Source organism: Ranitomeya variabilis, chromosome 1, assembly GCF_051348905.1.
Source record: "Ranitomeya variabilis isolate aRanVar5 chromosome 1, aRanVar5.hap1, whole genome shotgun sequence".
Lineage (NCBI taxonomy): Eukaryota > Metazoa > Chordata > Amphibia > Anura > Dendrobatidae > Ranitomeya > Ranitomeya variabilis.
Window position 1 is genome coordinate 100,316,422 of NC_135232.1, and position 13,506 is coordinate 100,329,927.

A 13,506-nucleotide genomic window follows, 5' to 3' on the forward strand; every position below is an offset into this window, starting at 1 on the left:
CCTGGATGCAGCCATGCAACATGGCTGAAAGAATTGGATTTGATGGCAGGCACCAAGGCAGCAGGAGAGTTAAAAAAATGAGGCTAGTATTATTGAAAAAAATAATAATAATAATACTCACCTGTACTGCTGCACCGATGCCCACTGTCTGGTCCACTTGTTTCCGGAGTCAGGTGTCACATTCTTGGCTTCTTCAGTATAGCCCATCTTATGATACGTAGTGATGCCTGCAGAATGAACGTAGCCAGAAGTCCTGGGCATTACTGAAAAGGCCAGGGATGTGGACAGCTATGACAAAAAAGACGACTGGACGGCGTGAAACGAGCAGCGGAACCAGAGAGGTCAGAGATCAGGTGAGTATTCATTTTTTTCCCCTGGCTCTGTTCCAGCTTACATAAAAATTCGGGTTACAAACAAACCTGTAGTCCCTAACTAGTTTGGTACCCGGGGGCTGCCCCTATGTGCTACAGTAGGACTTATTTTATCTAAAGAGAAAATTTTTACTTATTACACAATAGACAATAAATGATAGAAACACTAAGGCTGTGTGCACAAATTGCATTTTTGCTGCTTTTTTTTATCCCAGTGCAGATTTGTCGCAAAAGCTGAAGAGTTTCCTGATGCCAAACAAAGTGAAAAAGATTCCTGAAGTCTCATGCACATGTTGCTTACTTGTCACTTGCATATTTGGTGCAGATTTTAATCTGCAGCATGTCAATTCTTTCCGCGTTTTTGCTGCAGATTTGACAAAATGACAGAGCACAAACTGAAAGATCTAAAGAAAACCAACATTCAGCAAAACAATTCTACCTCTTATGATTGATTATGGCAGGGAGTCGGCAGGAGCCCACATTATTAGCTAGTCATCGGAAAAAACTGCAAAAAAAATTCAGCAGTCCAAATTGGAAAATCCTTTTAGATACGATATAACCCTGATAAAACTAATTTTAGTCTAACTTGATATCAAAACTTCACTTAACCCCTTCAGGACCTTGGACGGCTCCATACGTCCAGGTCGCTACGTACTACTTACCAACCTTGGACGAATGGATATGTCATATCTTTATTGCGGCACCGCGACTGCGGTTGTGGTGATCACATTAAGGTGCCTGCTGATTTTGACGCCCCCTGTTGTGAATTCTGCTCTTGGGTTCCCTCCGGTGGTTGTTGATAGTAATGCAGTTGTTCCTGGGTTGCAATCCTGGGCAGGTGTCCCTGCTGATTGCAGCTCTGACTGGGATATTTAGGTGTGCAGGATTCATTAGCCCTTGCCAGTTGTCCATTGTTCTTGGAGGTTTTGCATCTCTGTCTGGGTCCTCCTGCCCTGCTGCCAAGTCAGCAAAGATAAGTGTCTGGTTTTTGTTTCTACAGCACACATGCTGTGTGCTTTACAATTCAGTGCTATTCATGGTTTTTTTTGTCCAGCTTAGACTGTGTTTGGATATTTCAGTCAAGTTGGATTCTCAGGAGAAGCAGATATACATTCCATGTCTTTAGTTAGATGGTGGAATTTTTGTATTATCTGCTGTGGATATTTTTAGGGTTTTAATACTGACCGCTTAGTATTCTGTCCTATCCTTTCCTATTTAGCTAGCGTGGCCTCTTTTGCTAAATCCTAATTTCTGCCTGTGTGTGTCTTTTCCTCTAATACTCACAGTCAATATTTGTGGGGGGCTGCCTATCCTTTGGGGTTCTGCTCTGAGGCAAGATAGAATTCCCATTTCCATCTATAGGGGTATTTAGTCCTCCGGCTGTGTCGAGGTGTCTAGGTTGTGTTAGGTACACCCTACGGCTACTTCTAGTTGCGGTGTCAGTTTAGGGTTTGCGGTCAGTGCGGGTTCCACCTACTCCTGAGAAAGTCCCATGCGGCTCCAAGGTCACCAGATCATAACAGCCCCCCCAGCAACTACAATCGCTATGATTGTTTGTTCAATTCTCAGTGTTTCTGGCAACAAACTTCATGTTAGTGGTAAAATTTCTACAATGTGACAGAAATTTGGCAAAAAGTTTGAAAATGTTGCCATTTTCAAACTTTTAATTTTTGTGCCCTTAAGTCAGAGAGTGGTGTCACACAAAATGATTAATAAATAACATTTCCCACATGTCAACTTTACATCAGCACAATTTTAATTTTTCTTTTTAGGACATTATAAGCAGGGCCGTATTTGCCACTAGGCACTTGAGGGCACGTGCCTAGGGCGGGACAATGCAGGGGGCGGCACCTGAGCAAGGTTTTTTTTTTTTTAAATTTATTTAAGTCCTGGGTCACCTCCCGACCGACCGCCAACCAGCCCCCTCCTCGGCCGCCCGCCCGCCCACCTGCCTGCCTCCCACCCACCCTCCTTGAAGACGTCATACTCACCTTGCTCCAGCGATGCCTGGTCTCAGCGTCTGCAGCTTGTCCTGAGTGAGCGGTCACGTGGTACCGCTCATTAAGGTCATAAATATGCGCATATTTATGACCTTAATGAGCGGTGTCCCATGACCGCTCAAACAGAAAGAAGGTGCTGCGCCGGGAGTCGGGACAGAGCGAGAGGGATGTCGGCGCGGCTGGGCGGTGTGGGAAAGGTGAGTATGAGGGACGGGGGATGGGGGGATGAAGGAGGATGGTAAGCTGCACCATGCAAGATGGGAGCGGGAGCAGGAGGGGGAGGGGGGTTGAGAGATAAGCCATGCATACAGCAGGGGGAATATGAGCCATGCATACGGGGGGAATATGAGCCATGCATACAGGGGGAATATGAGCCATGCATACAGGAGGGGGAATATGAGCCATGCATACAGGGGGGAATATGAGCCATGTATACAGCGGGGGGAATATGAGCCATGCATACAGGGGGGAATATGAGCCATGCATACAGCAGGGGGAATATGAGTCATGCATACATAGGGGGAAAATGAGCCATGCATACAGGGGGGGAATATGAGCCATGCATACATGGGGGGAATATAAGCCATGCATACAGGGGGGGAATATGAGCCATGCAAACAGGGGGGGAATATGAGCCATGCATACAGGGGGGGAATATGAGCCATGCATACAGGAGGGAATATGAGCCATGCATACAGGAGGGGGGGGATATGAGCCATGCATACAGGGGGGAATATGAGCCATGCATACAGTGGGGGAATATGAGCCATGCATACAGGGGGGAATATGAGCCATGCATACAGGGAGGGAATATGAGCCATGCATACAGGAGAGGGGGATATGAGCCATGCATATGGGATGGGAGGGAGATGAGCCATGCATAAAGGAGGGGGGATCATTATACAGTATGGAGCATCATGTGTGGCCATTATACAGTACTGAGCATCATGTGGGATCATTATACAGTATGGAGAACTGTGTGTGGCCATTATACATTATGGAGCATCATGTGTGGCCATTATACATTATGGAGCATCATGTGTGGCCATTATACAGTATTGAGCATCATGTGTGGCCATTATACAGTATGGAGAACTGTGTGTGGCCATTTTACAGTATTGAGCATCATGTGTGGCCATTATACAGTATTGAGCATCATGTGTGGCCATTATACAGTATGGAGAACTGTGTGTGGCCATTATACAGTATGGAGCATCATGTGTGGTGGCCGTTATACAGTATTGAGCATCATGTAGGGCCATTATACAGTATGGAGCATCATGTGTGGCCATTCTACACTATGGAGCATCATGTGGGGCCATTATACAGTATGGAGCACTGTGTGGCCATATTTTTTTTGTATATAATTATTGTATATGGATATGATACAGTGTGATCAGCAGTGCTAAATGGCTGTGGTTGGGATGCGGATATGGGTGTGACTAGTTGTGAAATGGGTGTGGTCAGAAGTGTGGCCTAAAATTTGCCGCGCCGCACTACGCGTGCCGCGGCCACATGTCCCGGAACACAGCTAAATACTTCCAGGACATAGTGCGGTGGTGCATGCGCACTAATGCTTTTCAGGAAAATATTGAGGCCAGCGGGAAAGGAAGTGGTGAACGAAAGAAGAGAAAACACCGTCCATTGGACCGGACACAGGGCATTTACATAGCCTGCCAAATTCAGGTGACAGAGTCCCTTTAAGGAGTTAGTGCTCCAGGAGCTCTCGACTGAGCAGATTAACCCCTGCACTGCCAAAATAAATTTACACTGTTTAATAAGAAGGTGAAGTGCTTCTAATCAGTGCAGAAATAGGAGAAACCAGGCGCTGCGGTCTTTTGGATCCTCTCTGTCGCTGTAAACCCATGACACTGGCTATGCATCACGTATGCAGCAGGTCATACCAAATAAAGGTACTCACTAAGTAGTAAAGACTCTTGTCATGAACGGGTGAATAATTCTGAGACTAGTATTCAGAAAATGTGGCATTTGGTGACAAATTTGGGGAACCTATTTGTTATATTAGTTGTGTCGAGCTATTTACTGTACATTGTTCTTGTTTCATTGGTTTACTGCAAACAGTAGAAATTTAGCATTTTTTTTATAGTAATGGGGGCTGAATATTAATTGCGACTGTAGTAGTGCGATGCACCAGAAATATATATAATGGAAGCCTCTCTTAGTTATTGTAGTCACCATGAAAACCCAAAGTGATCTTGCGTTTTGAATAAGTTTGTGTTTAATACAGGGAAGTAAAAAGCTTTGAATATTAGGAAGCTATTCACGTCCCTGCAGCCCTGTCGTATACTAAACACAAGCTTAGTGGAAAATTACCAAGTACCCTGCAAATGTGTAAGACTTCCCCTACAGGAAATTCTTCTTTTTTTACATCTACACACTTATTTAACCTCTTAATATAGACATGCGGCTACATAGCAAGCATTCTTTATGTTTTTGTTAAAATGCTGGCTTTTTCAAGGTCCCTATCAGCCATCGTATTAAGTAAAAATGTGCAATGTTTACTGTAAAGAAATGTGATCTCAACAATGACACATTTTGTTTTTTGGATATTATCCATTGTTTGAACTCCTGGACTAGGGTTGTTTTTTTCTTTTAATTTCTGCTATTACAGTATGACAATGCAGACAAAGCTTTTTCAAACAAAAAAGTTGACAAACAGTAAAACAACCACAAAAAAGTAAGAAAAAATAGCGGGTCAATAAACCTCTTCAGGATGTCATGAAAACTATAATTTTATTTGGTAGCAGTGTGGCACCCCAGGAGTCCGGTTGCCACAGTGGCATTGCCTCCCTCACAGGGGGTGATCTCAAGCCTAGAAGCAAGAAGGGAACCGCATGCAACACCTTTCCAGACTTTAGACCAGAAGGGGGAGCTCTAACACCTGTTTTAAGGGAGCTTCCTTATAAGTTCTGGCTGGAGGCAGGGATAGTTAGTTAGTCTTAAGGTACCTTCACACTAAACGACTTTGCAACGATAACGATAGCGATCCGTGACGTTGCAGTGTCCTGGATAGCGATATCGTTGTGTTTGACACGCAGCAGCGATCTGGATCCTGCTGTGATATCGCTGGTCATTGCTGAAAGTCCAGAACTTTATTTGGACGTCAGATCGGCATGTATCGTCATGTTTGACAGCAAAAGCAACGATGCCAGCAATGTTTTACAATGGTAACCAGGGTAAATATCGGGTTACTAAGCGCAGGGCCGCGCTTAGTAACCCGATGTTTACCCTGGTTACCATTGTAAATGTAAAAAAAAAACAGTACATACTCACCTTCTGATGTCCGTCAGGTCCCTGGCCGTCTGCTTCCCGCACTGACTGTGAGCGCCGGCTGGCCGTAAAGCACAGCGCAGCGGTGACGTCACCGCTGTGCTCTGCTTTTACTTTACGGCCGGCGCTCACAGTCAGTGCGGGAAGCAGACGGCCAGGGACCTGACGGACATCAGAAGGTGAGTATGTACTGTTTTTTTTTTACATTTACAATGGTAACCAGGGTAAACATCGGGTTACTAAGCGCGGCCCTGCGCTTAGTAACCCGATGTTTACCCTGGTTACCCAGGGACTTCGGCATCATTGGTCGCTGGAGAGCTGTCTGTGTGACAGCTCTCCAGCGACCACACAGCGACGCTGCAGCGATCGGCATCGTTGTCGATATCGCTGCAGCGTCGCTTAATGTGATGAAGTCTGAAGTGAGTGAGTCTTAGAGGAAGTAAGAGGAGGCAAGTGAGGAGAACCTGAGGGATTGGAGCTGCAACTGAGCTCACCCCAGGACTGAGCGCCAAAGACTGGACATCGGAGTCCGTGGTTGTGTGGGAACTGCAGTCCCAGCAACTAAAACCGGTGGGATGGAGATTGCAGGTCTCCTGGCCCCAGCTCACACCCTGAGGAAGCATACGAGAGCCCGAAGTCACCACGAGGGAGTGACACCTGGAACAGGCTCAAGCTGCCTGCCATGCGGGGAATATTCTATTTCATGGACAGACAGCAATAGGGACTTGTGGAGAGCTTAATGCATCAAGGATCTAGGGAGCAGCACAGAGGGAAGGCCTCCAAATCCACCTGGCTAGGTGGATCCTGAAATGCTTCCAGGCTGCCTGGACCTCCATGATCACCTGTCACCAGTGCCCCAGACTGCATCTGCAATTAAAGGTAAAGAAACTATAGTCTTTGTGTCCTCCATTCATTTCCTGCACCCTCATTCCTGTACCCTAACGTCCACCATCCCCCATAAGCTGTTCTGGTAGCCCTGGGGCCCCGCTCCACCTGTGGGGAGCCGAACCATCTCAGCTGCAACACCACCAGCCCCATTGGTCCCCTTAAGCAGCATCGGCTATCTATAGCTGAACACCACAGGTGACGTCACGTGAAATCCCCTACAAACATTCCCTCATAACTTTTATTGCGCGCCCAGGGCCATGGACCGGGTCACTGCTGCCGTGACCACCCCTTTAAGAATCGTCTGACCCGGTTCCGAGTACCCCACGGCCCTAGTGGGTGTCGCAGCAGCTTAGCAGGAATATTTTTTATAGATTTTGTAAATCCAAGGTCAGAAAAAAATCCTCTCTGATGAATAATCTCAATCCAGCTCAATAGGATTTCCCCATCCATAAACAGAATTTGCACATTCACTAATATGATTCGGTCATAAAATTGTACCCTGCTAAAAGGGAATCTGTCACCAGGTTTTCCCTACTCTATCTGAGTGCATCAAGATGTAGGGACAGAAACCCTGATTCTATCAATATATCACTTACTGGGCTTCTTGCTTTAGTTTTGAAAAATTACTCTTTTATGTGCTGCAGATCTAGCAGTTCTCTAAATACTGAGCTCTGTATAACCCCACCCACACCATTGATTGGCTGTTTTCTGTGTACACTGTGAATAGGTAGAGTGCTGCCAATCAGTGGTGGGGTTATGCAGAGCTCACGAATATGGAGGACTACATGGCAGCAGGTTTGCTAGTCCGCTAGTGATAATATCCTGCTGATAAACAGTGATTTTATCAGAACTACAGCAAGCAGCCCAGTAAGGCTACGTTCACATTAGCGGCTGGCGCCGCAGCGGCGCCGCATGCGTCATGCGCCCCTATATTTAACATGGGGGCGCATGGACATGCGTCGCACTTGCGTTTTGCGCCGCATGCGTCGCTGCGGCGCCCGAGTCCGGGCGCAGAGGACGCAGCAAGTTGCATTTTTGCTGCGTCCAAAATCAATTAAAAAAAGGACGCATGCGGCGCAAAACGCAGCGTTGTGCATGCGTTTTGCTGCGTTTTTGTTTGCGTTGTGCGCTGCGGCGCCGACGCTGCGGCGCACAACGCAAATGTGAACGTAGCCTAAGTGACACATCGTTGGAATGACAGTCTCAGCCCTCAGATTAGGTGGCAAAGCCTGGTGACTTTAAGAAGAACCTATCACTTGCCATTAATAAGCAATTGTTTATCTGGTCTAAATGCAGCTGTTCTTCTCTTCTGAGTCTGGCATTATTATTTTTGTTCCTGCGCCTGAGATATGATCTCTACTTCCTTTTATGTAAATCTAGTCTTATTAGATATATGGCTAAGATCCTAAACTCTCTGTAAGTGCCTTCACGAGGATCACAGCCACTTTCACTTGGCGGAAAAGGTTAGATTAAAGTAGAAGGAGCAAAGAGAAAGAGAGTTCTATATCTCAGAAAAGAGATGGTGGAGAAACTAGTGAATACATTTCAAGTACTACAGCACTTAAGCATTTACACATGGCAGGAAAGATGCATCACAATGTGGTAAAATATTGTTGCAAAAATCTAATCTAATGGTGCCACTACCCCTACGCGCATTGCAGTGGTGTGCTTTCGTCAGTCACTCCCCCTGACGAAGGCAAGCCGCAAAAACGCGCGTAGGGGAAGTGGCACCATCGCTGTAACACAGGTAAACCATGAGTTAGATCTTTTAGTATAATCTTATGCACTATGTTACTCTGACAGCATGCTTTTATCCCATGTTTACATAAAGAGTACACGTAATATGCACTATGCACTTTAGCTCTTGATTAGTATTGCTCTCAAATGCTTGCTATTAGGATTTTTCCCTTGCTGTCTAAATTCTTACATGCTATTTATTGCCAATACCATTAGTGTTTCCTGTCGGGCTGTGGTGCCACGCATTTTCTAGGCTCGTTACTAAGCGGATTGGCCCACCTGCCTTTTAAACTGTTCTTATGTGTTTATTGTGAATTTTGTAATCTATTTGTGAATAAAATTATTTATAATTGAATAGTTCCTGATGCGCTGTTTTTCTTATATGTTCATTAATATGTATATAAGTTGTTAGGATCCTTAGGCAGGATATAAATCTCTAATGACTGACACTCTGCTCTCCTGACCTCATTGCAGAGCTGTGTGTAATTACAACTAACACAGTACAGCAAAGCAGAGCTTTGTCTCATTACAAAAACATCTGCAGCCACAGCTCTCCTATCATAGTGCTGTCAGTTCTGCATGATTAAAACTAACAATTCTTCAGCTTTCACCTCACAGCCAGTGTGGGAGGAGGGACAATACAGCTGAGTTGGCAGCACTATGAGAGAAGAGTTGCAGCTTTAAAAGTGTTTGTAATGAGACACAGCTCAGCTCTGCTGTACTGTGTCAGCTGCAATCACTGTAAGTTCTGCAGTGCGATCAAGAGAGCAGTCTGTCACTCATTACAGGTCTCACACTGGTAACGCTCCCATCTGGTGGCAGACTCTGCGGGAGATCTATGTCTTAAAAGCACATTTACATATAAGAAAAACATGAATTTCTCTGGAATAAGACATCGGATCTCAGATATCAAGTTATCATTTTATTCAGCTTGCTATGACCTGCATGCCCGCATAGATGGATTAGGAGGGGGGCTTATTCCTCAGGCAGCACTAAGAAACAAGTAAATAGTCCCCCCAATGGGCAAAAATACAGTGGGTGTCTGCTGTATATTACAGCCAAGACTCTAGTGTATTCTCAATTTAGCACCAATCATGGCAACTTACCCAATAGATTGTGCTGTCAATCAAAACAGCAGCATGTAGATGGTTAACAGAGGGAAAGGGCTCCTTCTATAACACTATCCACCATCCAGCAATCACAAGTCCCAGCAGTTATCATGGCAAATAATCGCTTCTGAGAAATGTGACTTGTTAGGCCCTACCCTAAACAGTGACTAAGGTTGTGGCAGTGTAAATATAACAGATTTCATGCACTTGTATAAAGAAGTGAATGAGACAAGGAATTAAAGTGCAAACTATTCAAATAGTGGCACTAAGTAAAACATTAAAAAAATACTAAAAATCATGTAAAACAAAAAAAGACAGTAATTCGTGAGCCAGTGCTCCATACATCTCGAGCTCCTGGCTGCACGTTTTCCTATGGAATGGGCGAAAGTGGGATTCATTTTGTCTCTTTTGTCGGGCAGGGCGTTGGAGTGGGCAACACCGCTTTGGGAGCGCAATGATCGTGTGGTGCAGAGTGCTTCCTGGACGCTCTGAGGCAGGTCTTTTTGGGACCTCATGTCACTCACGTTACCGCGCTCCAATTGTTGGCAATTACTCAGGGTTCGTCCATGGTCAGCCAGTTTGCCGTTCAATTCCAGACTCTAGCCTCTGAGCTAGAATGGCCAGATAAAGTCCTTATTCCAGTGTACTGGAAAGGACTGGCAGATCATGTAAAGGACACCTTGGCCACCAGGGAGATTCCCGCCACACTGGAGGAGCTCATTTCAGTATCTACCCGCATCGACCTCCATTTTAACGAGCGGAGGTTGGAGCGGACCCAGTGTAGGCAGAGGTTTCGGCTGGCTCCCACCTTCACCAAACATCTAGAATCTCCGGTTCTGGAGCCCGACTCCCATGAGGCCATGGAGGTTTCTCGAGCGAGACCTAAGTCTCAGACCGCTCGAGTACCTGTGGTGTGTAAAAATTGTCAACAACTGGGACATTACGCTAATAAGTGTCCATAGCGGTCGGGAAACGATCGCGTCTAGTGACCATAGGAGGAGGTTCACTAGACACAGCGGCCTTTTCCTCCAAGCTGTCCTTTAAAGGGTCAATTCTGTTGGGCTCATCCACTCTTGCAGTTGAGCTTTGTGTGGATTCAGACGCAGAGGGAAATTTCATGTCTTCTGCTTTTGCTCTGCGCCACGCAGTACCTCTAGTGATGCTCACCAAACCAGTAACTGTTAGAGTGGTGAATGGGTCGACACTTCCGTTACAAATCACACACCAGACTGTCCCTTTCACATTAGCCATGTCCCCATCCCACCAGGAGATTATTTCCCTTCTTGTCCTTCCCGAGGGAATGGATGAGATTCTGCTGGGAATACCCTGGCTCCGTTTCCACTCTCCACATATTGAGTGGACCTCTGGGAGGATATTGGGTTGGAGTGAATCTTGTAAGGGCAGATGTGTGAAAGAGTGGTTTCCACCACTGAGATACCCGCAGATCTCTCTTCTCTTCCCGAATGCTATTGGTCCTATGCAGACGTTTTCTCCAAAAAGGCTGCGGAGACCCTTCCGCCTCACCGTCCCTATGACTGTCCTATAGATCTCTTGCCTGGAGCAGAACCTCCTCGGGGACATGTTTATCCCCTCTCTCTCCCGGAAACGGAGGCTATGTCCCAATACATCCAGGAGAATTTGGCAAGAGGGTTCATTAGGAAGTCAGTGTCACCTGCAGGGTTGGGGTTCTTTTTCATTCAGAAGAAGAATGGAGAGTTACGTCCTTGCATAGATTACAGGGGTCTTAACGCATCACCGTTAAGAATAAATACCCGCTGCCCCTGCTTATAACCTGATTCACATCCGTGAGGGGGACGAATGGAAGACGGCGTTTAACACCAGAGATGGGCACTATGAATATCTGGTGATGCCCTTCGGGCTCTGTAATGCTCCAGCCGTTTTCCAAGACTTTGTCAATGGTATCTTCCGGGATATGCTCTCCACCTCGGTTGTAGTCTATCTGGATGATATTCTCATCGTTTCTCCAGATATTTACTCCCACCGGGGAGATGTTGGCAGAGTCTTCGACCTCTTATGGGCAAATTCTCTCTATGCAAAGTTGGAGAAGTGTATGTTTGAGCAGGAGTCTTTACCTTTCCTGGGCTATATCATCTCAGCCCAGGGACTGGCTATGGATCCTGCCAAACTACAGGCTGTGATGGACTGGCAAGAACCCAATTCTCTTAAAGTGGCGCAGCGCTTTATGGGGTTCATTAATTATTACCGCCAGTTCATTCCCCACTTCTCAACTTTGGTAGCTCCCTTGGTAGCCCTCACCAAGAAGGGAGCAAATCCCAAATTGTGGTCAGAAGAGGTCTCCAGGGCCTTCTATTCTATTAAGTCTCATTTTGCTAGCGCTCCCATTCTACTTCGTCCCGATGTAGATAAGCCCTTTATCATGGAGGTGGATGCCTCATCCGTTGGTGCAGGAGCAGTCCTCTTCCAAAAGGATGCTCAAGGTCGGAAGCATCCTTGCTTCTTCTTCTCCAAGACCTTCACACCAGCGGAGAGGAATTATTCCATCGGGGACAGGGAGTTGCTAGCGATGAAGTTGGCTTTCTCTGAGTGGAGACATCTCTTGGAGGGGGCTCGTTTTCCCTTTCAAGTCTTCACGGACCATAAAAATTTATTATATTTGCAAACAGCTCAGCGGCTAAATTCTCGCCAGGCCAGATGGTCCTTGTTCTTCTCCTGGTTCCATTTCACCCTCCATTATCTTCCTGAGGAGAAGAACATTCGTGCTGACGCCCTTTCTCGCTCTGTAGTGTCATCTGAGGAGGAGGAAGGAGAGCCTCGGCCTATTGTCCCTTCCGTTAGTCTGAGAACCGTAGCTCCGGTTTCGCTAGAGTCTGTGCCTCTGGGCAAGACTATTGTACCCATTAATTTGCGACCGGAGGTTCTCTCTTGGGCTCATTCGTCCAGGGTGGGTGGACACTTTGGGACAAAGAGGACGTCTGAGCTGTTGGCGAGGACGTACTGGTGGCCAGATATGGTGCGTGATGTCAGAGATTATATTCAGGCATGTGTCTCCTGCGCCAAAAATAAGTCTCCTCGACAACGGCCAGCTGGGTTACTCTATCCCTTGCCGGTGGCAGACAGGCCCTGGGAAATGGTCCGGATGGACTTTGTGGTGGGTTTGCCCAAGTCTCGTGGCTGTACCATCATTTGGGTTATCACTGATCATTTTTCCAAAATGGTGCATTTGGTGCCGCTTCCACCGTTACCTTCTGCACGGACCTTGGCAGCGTTGTTCATAAAACACATCTTCCGCCTACACGATATGCCAGACAAAATTGTCAGTGACCGGGGTCCCCAGTTTGCATCTCGGTTCTGGAGAGAGCTTTGTTGTCTTCTCAGCATTGAGTTAAATCTCTCTTCCGCATATCATCCCGAGACGAATGGGTTGGTAGAGAGGGCCAAACAGACCTTGGTCACATATTTGCGACATTTTGTCTCAGCCAGGCAGGATAACTGGGCATCCTTGCTACCATGGGCGGAGTTTGCTCTGAACAATGCTGTAGCTGACTCCACTGGACAAACCCCATTCCTCCTCAACTATGTTCAGCATCCGCGGGTACCTATGCCTATGTCTTCTGCCAACTCCAGGGTGGCAGACTGGGCTGTGGAAGCATGGGATATTTGGGACCACACTCAGGATGCCATTCGGGCCTCCAAGGAGAGAATGAGGTCCTCCGCCAATGCACATCGGTGCCCCGCTCCGACCTTTGCTCCTGGTGACTTGGTGTGGCTCTCCGCCCGTAACATCAGGCTGCGAGTTGAGTCCACTAAGTTTGCCCCTCGCTACTTGGGTCCTTTCAAGGTCCTCGAACAGGTTAACCCTGTGGTCTATCGTTTAGCCCTTCCGCCAAGCCTGGGTATCACCGACACCTTTCATATGTCCCTCTTGAAACCCGTATACATGTCCCGGTTTTCCGAGTCATCTGCCGGGACATCGGGTTCGTCTACGGACGATTACGAGGTGAACGCTATTTTGGGGTGCAAGGTGGTACGTGGCAAAAAATTTTATTTGGTGGACTGGAAGGGTTATGGTCCTGAGGACAGGCCTTGGGAGCCTGCTGAGCACATTCGGGCTCCGCAGCTCATTGCTGC